The sequence below is a fragment of the Monodelphis domestica genome, chromosome 3 (assembly GCF_027887165.1).
Source record: "Monodelphis domestica isolate mMonDom1 chromosome 3, mMonDom1.pri, whole genome shotgun sequence".
Classification (NCBI taxonomy): domain Eukaryota; kingdom Metazoa; phylum Chordata; class Mammalia; order Didelphimorphia; family Didelphidae; genus Monodelphis; species Monodelphis domestica.
In genome coordinates this window covers 101,629,635-101,640,556 of record NC_077229.1, presented here as the reverse complement: position 1 = coordinate 101,640,556, position 10,922 = coordinate 101,629,635, and positions in this window count along the sequence as shown.

The following is a 10,922-nucleotide window of genomic DNA, read 5'->3' as shown; positions in this document are numbered from 1 at the left end:
ACACATACATATGTGTGTATACATATTTATATGTTATTTAGTATGTATATTATGTATGTGTGTATATATAAAGCTAGTTGGCATAGTGCAGGGGTCCCCAAACTACAGCCCACGGGCCACATGCGGCCCCCTGAGGCCATGTATCCGACCCCCACCACACTTCCAGAAGGGGCACCTCTTTCATTGGTGGTCAGTGAGAGGATGTGGTGGTGCTGCAAAACGCGGTGTTGCTCACATACAGTACTACTTCCGGTGACATAATCTTTTGTGTGGCACCTTGTTCTGAGAGTATCTGAAAGAGAATGAGGTGCCACACAAAGGATTATGTGGCTGCCCAATGGAAGATGTCAGCATGGTGAGTGGCGATCTGGGGGAGGGGATTTCGCACTGTGTATACTGCTGCCCACTTAGGGTTAGGGTTAGGGCTAGGGTTACGGTTACAGTTAGGGTTAGGTTTTTATAGTCCGGCCCTCCAAAGGTCTGAGGGACAGTGAACTGGACCCCTGTGTAAAATGTTTGGGGACCCCTGGCATAGTGGATAGAGTGTTGGGTCTGCAGTCAGGAAGACTCACCTTCCTGAGTTCAAATCTGGCATCAGATACATACTAGCTCTGTGACCCTGGGCAAGTCACTGAACTCCATTTGCCTCAGTTTCTTCATCTGTAAAATGAGCTGGAGAAGGAAATGACAAACCACTCCAGTATCTTTGCCAAGAAAATCTTAAATGGTGTCATGAAAAGTCAAACATGGTGTAACAACATGTAGAAAGAGGGAGGGAGAGATAGAGAAATACTATTACTTATAAAAGTTGGGAAAATGTAATGATAAATTTTCACTTGCTAGTATCTCTGGTTCTTATGGAGAGGGAGTAATCTGTTTCCCCTTCAAATAACTACTTCAGAAGAAAAGAATCTGAGAACCATTACTTCAAATAGTTATTCTAGAAATAAGAAAGAAGCAACTGAGAGCCCCTTTCTCAAATGATTATTTTAGTAGGAAAACTCAATGGAGTTTTAATGGAAAGGAAAATGTTAGAAAGTACCTTCACGTTTCTATTGCTATAGGCCTCATGATTTACAAACTGGTCAAAAGGCAATTCTTGGGGGGAAATTTATATTAATTGTATCTGGTTCTTAAAAGTCCATATTAATGGAGAACAGCTCAGTGGCTCTGTTTATAGAGAGCCAGGCCTAGAGCTAAGAAGTCCTGGGTTCAAATCTGGCCTCAAACATATCCTAGCGGTATGACTGGGCAAGTCACTTGACTATCATTGCTTAGCCTTTACCAATCGTCTGCCTTAGAACCATTACACAGTATTAATTCTAAGACAGAAAGTAAAGGTTTAAAAAATAAAAAAAATTTTAAATAGCAGTGGTTTTTTAATCAAAAACTAACAAAGACCAGCTTCTAAGGCTTAGAGGAGGATGCAAGTATCGCCCTCGCCCCCCAAAAAATCACAGAGCTGGGAAGTTTTTTAAGTTTACAAAGCATTTTCCCAACTATGAGACAGATGGTGCAGAGATTATTATTCTCACTTTATAAACAACAGATTCAGAGAGATGATGTGGAAATTACAACCAGCTCAGTTTCTTCATCTTTTTTTTTTTAAACCCTTACCCTTCCATCTTGGAGTCAATACCGTGTATTGACTCCAAGGCAGAAGAGTGGTAAGGGCTAGGCAATGGGGGTCAAGTGACTTGCCCAGGGTCACACAACTGGGAAGTATCTGAGGCCAGATTTGAACTTAGGACCTTCCCATCTCTAGGCCTGGCTCTCCATCCACTGAGCCACCCAGCTGGCCCCTTCATCTTCTTTTTAAAAATAAATCCTTTACTTTAGTATCTTTCATGTCAATTAATATCTTCATATCAATTCTAAAACAGGAAAGCAACATGGGTTAGGCAATTGGGGTAAAGTGACTTGCCCAGGATCACACAGCTAGGAAGTGTTTTGAGGCCGGGTTTGAAACCAGGACCTCCTGACTTCAGGCCTGGTGCTCTATCTATTATACTACTATCTAGCTGCTCCCTTAAGTTTATTCTTGAAATCTATTGTCTCAGAGTACCAGAAGGCAAGTAGGTCTACTGTCTTACATAAAGCCATATAAACAGGATGATGAGTTTTGAAAACCCTACACACACACACACTATAAATGCTAGTTTTTAACCCTTATGAACACTCACATCACATCATTCATAGCTAGAGTGAATTACTCAATTGTAAAGGACCCCGGTGATCATCTAGTTCAATCTACTCACTTTTTAGAGGACGAAACGGGCTCAGGGAGAGAACTAAGCCTGCCTGCCCAAGTACTCTCAGCTTGAGACAAAATTTCAGCTAGTTTGCTGCTCTTTTCAGTGTAAGAACAAAGCAAGACTTCTCTGTCGCCTTACCCAGTGACATGCCGCTTGGTCCCTTTATTAAGAAAACATTTGGAAAAAATAAAGCGTATTCCTCAAGAAGGGTTCCTTGGGGCCTTGGTTGGCTTTTCCCTTTGTGTACATGATCCTAGTTTGGCAATGTCTGGAACTAGATGAGAAGAAAACATAGCCCTGGGTCTAGAGGAATTTACCATCTTGAGGAGACACACACCACACAAATAAAACAACGTAATGATGACAATGTAGTTTAGAAAGTTAGAATTGGCAAGAATCTCGATTGTCTTCTAGTCCAAGGACTTATAAGTTTACAGAAGAAGAAAGTGAGGCTGAGGGAGTGGCAGCCTAAAACTATAGAGCCACTTCGCAGTGAAAACTTGATATGGAGCCAGGTTGTCTTAATTCCAAATCCTTCACCCTTTGATTATCCTTTTTATTACCCAAAGATAGGTGGTCTGACCCAGGCTTTATTCAGTCAATAAGTCAGGAAAGCATTTAAGTGTTCAATGGGTGCTAAGAACTATGTTAAACAATGGGTATAAAGGTAGCTCGGTGGCTCAGTGGATAGACAGCCAGGTTTAGAAGTCAGAAGGACTGGGATTCAAATCTGGCCTCAGACAGTTCTTAGCTGTGTCACCTCGGGCAAGTCACTTAACTCTAATCATTTAACCCTTACTGCTCTTCTACCTTAGAACTGTCTTCGTATCAATTCTTAGACAGCAGTTAAAGACTTTAAAAATAAATAAATAAATGAATAAATAAACAATGAGTATAAAATTAAAGGCAAAAGTAGTGTCTGCACTCAAGGACCTTACATTTTAAAGGGGACACAATACATTAAGAAGTAGGTCTATATAAAACATACAGTGTAGACCGAGATGACAGGATATCAGGAAATATAGCTGAGCTCTTCTCCAAAACTATTCCACAAAGACCTAGAAAATGTGCCATAACAAATCCTGACTGAAAAATCTAAGTCACAGTGGGTCATTTTTTTCTGTCTCAGGTTGACATAGAGAGACAGAGAGGGCAATGAACACTGGGAATGGAGCCTGGCTAAGAAAAGCTGTAGGCAATATTCTGTCTCAAGGACTGAAGGAAGGGCAAATGGAGGTCCCAGATCTGGCAGAGAGAAACCTGACTTAGTTCAGGGAATAGGAGCAGGTGCCAACTGGTAGAATACCACCTACTACTCACTTCTGAGTCATAGATCTAGGGTGGATTAAAGAGGAGATCTATACCAAGGGTAAGGTGGAGGTATTGGTCCTAGGCAATAAGCAGTCATGACTCCTAGACTCTGTATCTCTATACAGCAAATAGAAAATCAAATGGCTTCTGTGTGGTTCCAATCCCAAGAGTGGAAGAATGGTCTCATTGTTAGCCCCTAGCACTCTCTAAAGCCAAAAGCAGAATAACAAGAACAAGAAAACCATACCAGAAAGGAGCATGCAATTCTATTACCGAATTTGCTGGTAATAGCTGAATCTAGCAGCAATCTACTGAAGTTACAACTAGAGAAAAGTCCACAATTTTGTTGCTTGGATCCAAACCCAGGTCAGGAACATATCCAGGAGAATACCATTCAGATTTTGCTCTACTTAAAGTATACTAAGAGCATGTAGGTCCTCTGCCTGAGCTGTCTTGAGATCCTAGAATAGTGATGGCAAAACTATAGCACAAATGCCAAAAAGGACACACAGAGACTTCTCTGTGGGCACACCTGCAGTCAACCACCAGAGTTCATTACTAGAAAACCAGAGGGATTCAGGGTGTAGCTGTTTCTCTCCCCTCTCCATGCACCTGAAGACATTCCTCACTTCACCTGCCTCTCTTCTGTAAAATTAATGTGTCAATTAATTGACTATAGATATAAACTGATTTAATACTCTACTTGCTGTGCTTACAAAGTATCTTCAGTTTATATAAGTGAAGTGAAGCTTATAAGTGAATTTCTCTTCAGGGCCATGTACAAGGATACTAAGGAGATTCTTGTTATACAAAAACAAACTATTTTTTGAGAATATAAGGATATAAAAGGATTTATAACTAAGAAATTCTAACCAAATAAAACTCCCTGGTTCCACAAGGAGCCCCTTCTCCTGTTTCCACAGGCTACACTTAATCTTCCTGATCTGACTAACCCCAATTTTCCCTATTCTACAATAAACTAATACTATCATCCTCATAAGAAGTATATAGTTCCTCAACTTTGTCTCCAAGTTATAAAAATAACAAAGGCCAGCTGACTGAGCCTCAGCAAGAACCAAGTTAGGACTCTGAGCCTTAGCAGACTGAGAGTCCAAACCAAAAGACCAGGTCTTTCTTTGGTCTTCTTAGAGATAAAACAATTTATGAAACAGCAATAGATAGTCACTAGTGTTAACAAGTTGGAAAAGGAAATCACTTAGCTCCTTCAGGTTTTTCCCTCCTTTCCTTCTACCTCGGTCAGGAGAGAGAAAAAAAAGATGTCACCTGTTCCCAGCACTCCAAGAGAGTAACTGCCAACTACCTCAGAGCAATAGCCACGCCCAGAGAGTAACTGCCACAGAAAAACCGTTACACCTCCCCCACACAGTGTCAACACTTGAAACTAACACTCTGTGTCTCAGATCTTTTTCAAACTCCAATTCTTTCTCAAGCCAGCTTCTTCACTTCTTATCCCTAAACTAATGTAACAAGACTCAATTTCTAATATCATCCTTATACTTCCTAGTAGTCCAATGGGGGCACTACCTCCCTCCCTTGCCTGGGGTAAGGTGCTGGGGTGGGATGGGAGGGGCTCACATGCTGCATGAGGGTATAGTGCAGACAGTTGTATGTTGAGTCTGCAGTGAAGGTGATACCCATGGTGAGGTTGAAGAGGAGCTAGCTTTGAGGGGAGCATAGATCACAGCAGGCACATAGCTGGAGTGGAGCAGAGCTGGAGGGGAGTGAAATGCTGAAGACACTCTCCTCCCCCTTTCCACTTGCACCTCTAATCACCCACCCTCTGCCCAGAAGCCCAATGGGAGTGCTTCTTCACTCCCCTGTTTGAGGTGGGGAGGGGGAGACTATGACACTCAGTTTCTGGAGAGTTTGAGGCATGGTACATGGTCTCTAAAAGGTTGATCATCACTGTCCTAGAATAACACAATACTGAGGTATAATTACGTCACCTCACTACTACCCAATCTCCCCAATTCAATTAACTCCAGTAATTTCCTATTGCGTCCAGGATATACAAAATGTTCTGTTTGGAATTCAAAGTCCTTTATAACCCAACCCCATTCTACCTTTCCAGTCTTCTGACACCTTCCTCCCCAACACACACTCTTTGATCCAGTGACACTGGCCCTCCATGAGTATTCCACAAACAAGACACTCTATCTCTTGGTTCCAAGCAATTCTCTGACCATCCAATTCCGTACCTGCAATTATCCCCTCCTTCACTCCAACAACTTATCTCCTTAGCTTCCTTTAAGTTTCAAATAAAATCCTGCCTTCTGAAAGAAGCCTTCCCTTACCCATCTTAATTCAATGTTTCACCTCATTTATTTATTTCCTATCTACAGTAAATATAGCTTGCTTTGTCTATATTTGTTTGCATGTTGTTCCCATTACCACCCTGCCTCCACCTTCAGACTGTTAGCTCTGTTAGTGGGCAAAGACTGATTTTTGCCTCTTTTTGTATCCTCAGTGCTTAGCACAGTACCTGGAACACAGTAGGCACTTACTCAGTTTTTGTTAATTGATTGACTAAATACATTAAGAAGTTAGCAGAGGCTTAATCCTAACACAAAGTATAAAATGAAGAAGTATGACCAAACAAAAAAGAATCTCACCTTAAAGAGCTATAATGATGACAAACCCATAAGAAGAGAATGACTACAAAAAATTCAGAAGCCTCCAAGAAAAATTTGCTTTGTGCACAAGTCAGTGAAAATTCTTGGAAGAGATAAAGCAAGGGTTGGGTTTTTTTAGAAGTTAAAAATTAACATATAAATGAAATTCTACCACTAGAGGAAAAAGAGAGTGCTGGGGGGCAGGGAGGAGAGACTAAAATAAATGAAAGCTATGGAAGAAGAAATTGGAAAGAGAATTAACATCTTAGAAGAAAAGGTACAAACCTTATACCTAGCAACAAATTCTTTAGGAAAAATGTTTTTCAAACTCTGAAAATTAAAATGGATGAAATAGAAGTTAATGACCATGAAACAAAAAGATGAAACAAAGTCAAGAGTAATCTGTAAGAAAATGTAAAGCAAAAATAGCTGAACTGGAAAGCATATCAAGGAGAGGCAATTTAATAGTTCTTCTGGATATGTTTTCCAATTCATTTATACAATATATAGACCTCTAGAGATCGATGAATGGGAATAAAAGAGTTGTGTATTACACATACATATTAGTATAATAGATATACATATATAACATATATGTACTTTAAATTTTTTAATTAAATTTTTATTTTTTAATATTTATATTCATATATTATAATATATTTATATATTATATTATATTTATTTTTTAAAACCCTTACCTTCTGTCTTAGAAGGCAGAAGAGTAGTAAGGGCTAGGCAATGGAGGTTAAGACTCCACCAGGGTCACACAGCTATGAAATGTCTATGGCCAGATTTTAACCCAGGATCTTTCATCTCTGGGCCTGGCTCTCAATCCAGATCCCCCCAGCGGCCCCCTATATATGTACTTTTAAGCTATATAGCATATATGTATAATAAATGTGATATGTGTGTGTATGTATATATTTCTCAGCTGTATTTGGCACCTTTACAAAAATTGACCAAAAAAAAAAACAAAAAACATTGCCACTGAGGAAATAAAAACCTCAGAAACAATAGAGCAAAAATAATATTCAATAAACAAGGATTAAAATTTCACTGGACTGTGTGACCCTGGGCAAGTCACTTGACCCCCATTGTCTAGCCCTTACCATTCTTCTGCCTTGGAGCCAATACATAGTATTGACTCCAAGATGGAAGGTAAGGGTTTAAAAAAAAAATTTCACTGGAGATGAAATTACTCCATTCTAAAGAAAAAACAAACCACAGAAACAATGAGGGAGGCCGAAAAATGGCCAACCTTGAGAAAACAGGAAGGCCTAACAAGTTGACCTGTCAGAACTGTAAATATACCAAATCCTAGCAGGAAGGCCTAATGAGCTGGTCAGCCTTGAGTAACTTGTCAGAACCATAAATATGCCAAACCGCCAGCTGCAGTAGGTACCAGATAAAGGCCAGGAGGACCCCAATAAATGTATCAAGCAACAGGCCAGGAAGACCCCAATAATATAGAATTGTCAAAGTTCCAAGAATAGTAGGAAGCCGGTAAGAGCCATACATGCAGGCAAAATTCCAAGGATGGTATATAGTAGATAAGGTACCTACAGAAAAGTATAAAAAGCCCAGCCTGTCAGAAGCAACTCGGAACTCTGATGATAGAGGTTCCCACTGATGCGCATCAGTTCAATAAATGGCCTTTCTCCGCCAGCTTGCATTGTTCGTGGACTTCCATGGTGGTGGGTGAAATCCCAGACCTTAACAACAATATATAATTTCATTAAAAAATAATGACAGGGGGCATCTGGGTGGCTCAGTGGATTGAGAGTCAGGCCTAGAGACAGGAGGTCCTAGGTTCAAATCTGGCCTCAGACACTTCCCAGCTGTGTGACCCTGGACAAGTCACTTAACCCCCATTGCCTAGCCCTTACCACTCTTCTGCCTTGGAGCCAATACACAGTAGTGATTCTAAGATGGAAGATAAGGGTTTAAAAAAAAAAGATGACAACAGTGAAACAAAAAACCCCAAAATTTCTGTAATGCAACCAAACTAGTCAGTAAAAGAAAATGTATATCTTTAAATACTTTCATCAATAAAAGGGAGAAAGAAGAGATTAATAAATTGAGCACCAAACGAGGGAAATTAATGTAGAATTGTAATAATTTCTATATGAAACCTTTCTTAAACCTTGAGTTTAGAAAGTCAGTCAGTTTCCATGCTAAAGTAATTTATGTTCAGGCCTCAAGGCCTGGGTTAGCTTTTGTTAGAGGCAGGGAAGAGACCTGCTCCTTATTTATCTGTAAACAAGAACTCTCATAGGTAAGGGAAGTCCCCAAGCTCCAGCTATTGAACTTTGCAGCTACCTGGCTGGGGACAACTTGCCCCTGCCTGCCCTATGATGAAGTAATGAGAGACTAGTGGGGTCTCTAAGTAAGTCCACTACCTCTCTCAAACTATCTTAGTCCTAATGTTGAGCTCTTAGCCCATTCTCACTGGTTGGAATGCTAGCCCAAACAATAAATAGATTGATATTCTTACCCAAAACCAATTTCTTAAATAAGTTTAATCCTAATAAGTTTCCTCATTACTTATTCTAATTCTTTACATTTCTTTTCTTTTCTTATTGCTCTAGCAAGCATTTCTAATACAATATTGAATAGGCATTCTTGCTTTAACCTTGATATTATTGGGAAGGCTTCCAGCTTATCCCCATTATGGATAATTCTGGTTGGAGGTTTTAGAAAGAAGGAAAGCTCCCTTTATTTCTTTGTTCTCTAGGATTTTTCCATAGGAATGGGTATTGTATTTTGTCAGGAGCTTTTTCTGCATCTATTGAAATGATCATATGGATTCTGTTGGTTTTGTATTTAATATGGTTATCTTTTTTTTTTTAATAAAACCCTTACCTTCCATCTTGGAATCAATACTGTGTATTGGTTCCAAGGCAGAAGAGTGGTAAGGGCTAGGCAATGGGGGTTAAGTGACCTGCCCAGGGTCACACAGCTGGGAAGTGTCTGAGGTCAAATTTGAAGCCAGGACCTCCCTTCTCTAGGGCTGAATCTCAATCCACTGAGCCACCCAGATGCCTCCTTGGCTGTACATTTTAAATTGTGTTTCTGGTAAGCAACAGAGAGGTTTTGTTTTCTTATCTAATGTGTCACTCTTTCATTTTTATCAGATCGCTTAATCCACTTATATTGAAAGTTATGAAAGCCAGATTTTTATTTCCTCCATTTGTCTTTACTAATTTTGTTTTCAAATTAGAAGTTTCTCCCTCTTTCACTGTAAATGGAGTACCAAGTTTCTTCAGTAATTTTAGCTCAATCTATCTCAAGGTGGCTCTTCCCACCAACTCTCTTACCCTCACCCTTGATCCTTGCCCAGAAATAATTTGGATCCCTCTCTCTAGTTTTAGAATTTTTGTTTACTAATTCCTTTTTCTTTCTTCCTTTTATCTAGTTATTTGATTTCCCCTTCTTTTTTCTTCTTAGTTAAGTAGTTCAATAGAATTCCCCTCATTATCCTTTCCTTGAACTTATTTTATTCTTTAGTTTTTAAAATGCCATTTTTTCTATGTACTTGTAAACTTTTTTTCTCTTCATTATTTATCTACCCTTTCAGTCTAGTCTGAGTTTAATGCTTTGATTGATGAGCCCTACACTAGTTTAGTCCTTCTTTATTCTCTGTATTCCTAATGAACTTAAAGCTAGGAGTTATTTTGGATTTAATTTTCTAAACAATTTCTATTATTGTAGAGTTGATTTTGTGAACTGACTTCCCTTTTCTCCTGCCTGTTTCACTCTTAGAAATACTAATTCCTGCAAGTAATAAAGAGGATACTAACCCATGGTAGGGCTCTTTCAGGATCCTTGATTGTATAGTTCGTTATTGGCTCAATTTGCCCTCCTCCAAGTAACTTTTCCCCCCATTTGCTTTGAAATCTCTATCCTAGGTCCATTCCCATATTGAGGTAGGATGAATAGTCTTTCTAAGTACTAGTTCCTTGCAGATAAAACCCACTATAAGGTCCTCAGCTCACTTTATAGAATATCTCTTCTCCCACAGATGTATACATCAGTGGAAACCTTTCTTCTTTCTTTTCTTTCTCCCATTTTTAAAACCTTACTTTTCCTCTCCACCCATTCTCCTATAGATTCTCTTCTTCCTGAAAGGCCACAAAACTTATTCTTCTTTCATTGCTAGTCTTTGACTTGACTTTAAAGTACATAACAGATTTCTGTCTATCTTCTTCATCTCTCCTTTTTCTGTATCCCCAAATTCTATAATTTAGTCCCATGGGGGTGGGGGGTGGGCGGAAAGCATTGGTTTACTAATAGACTGGGTATAAAGGCTTAATCTTTGATATCTAATTCATCTTGCTGGTCTAGATCACTATTTCTCATCACTTCTCTATGATTTCCACTTCCACCCTTTCCTTAGCTACATTAAAAAAAAAAATCTCTTAAGGGCAGTTGGGTAGCTCAGTGGATTGAAAGCCAGGCCTAGAGAAGGGAGGTCCTAGGTTCAAATTTGACCTCAGACACTTCCTAGCTGTGTGACCCTGAGCAAGTCACTTAACCCTCATTGCCTAGCCCTTGCAGCTCTTCTGCCTTAGAACCAATACATAGTATTGATTCTAAGATGGAAGTAAGAGTTTTTTTTTAATCTCTTAATGAATGTTCTCTCTATTGTTATTCTATTATTGTTTTACTTGGTCCTGTATTTGTTTACCCTTGTATTGCAGTTACCTAAAATGTTTAAGAATGA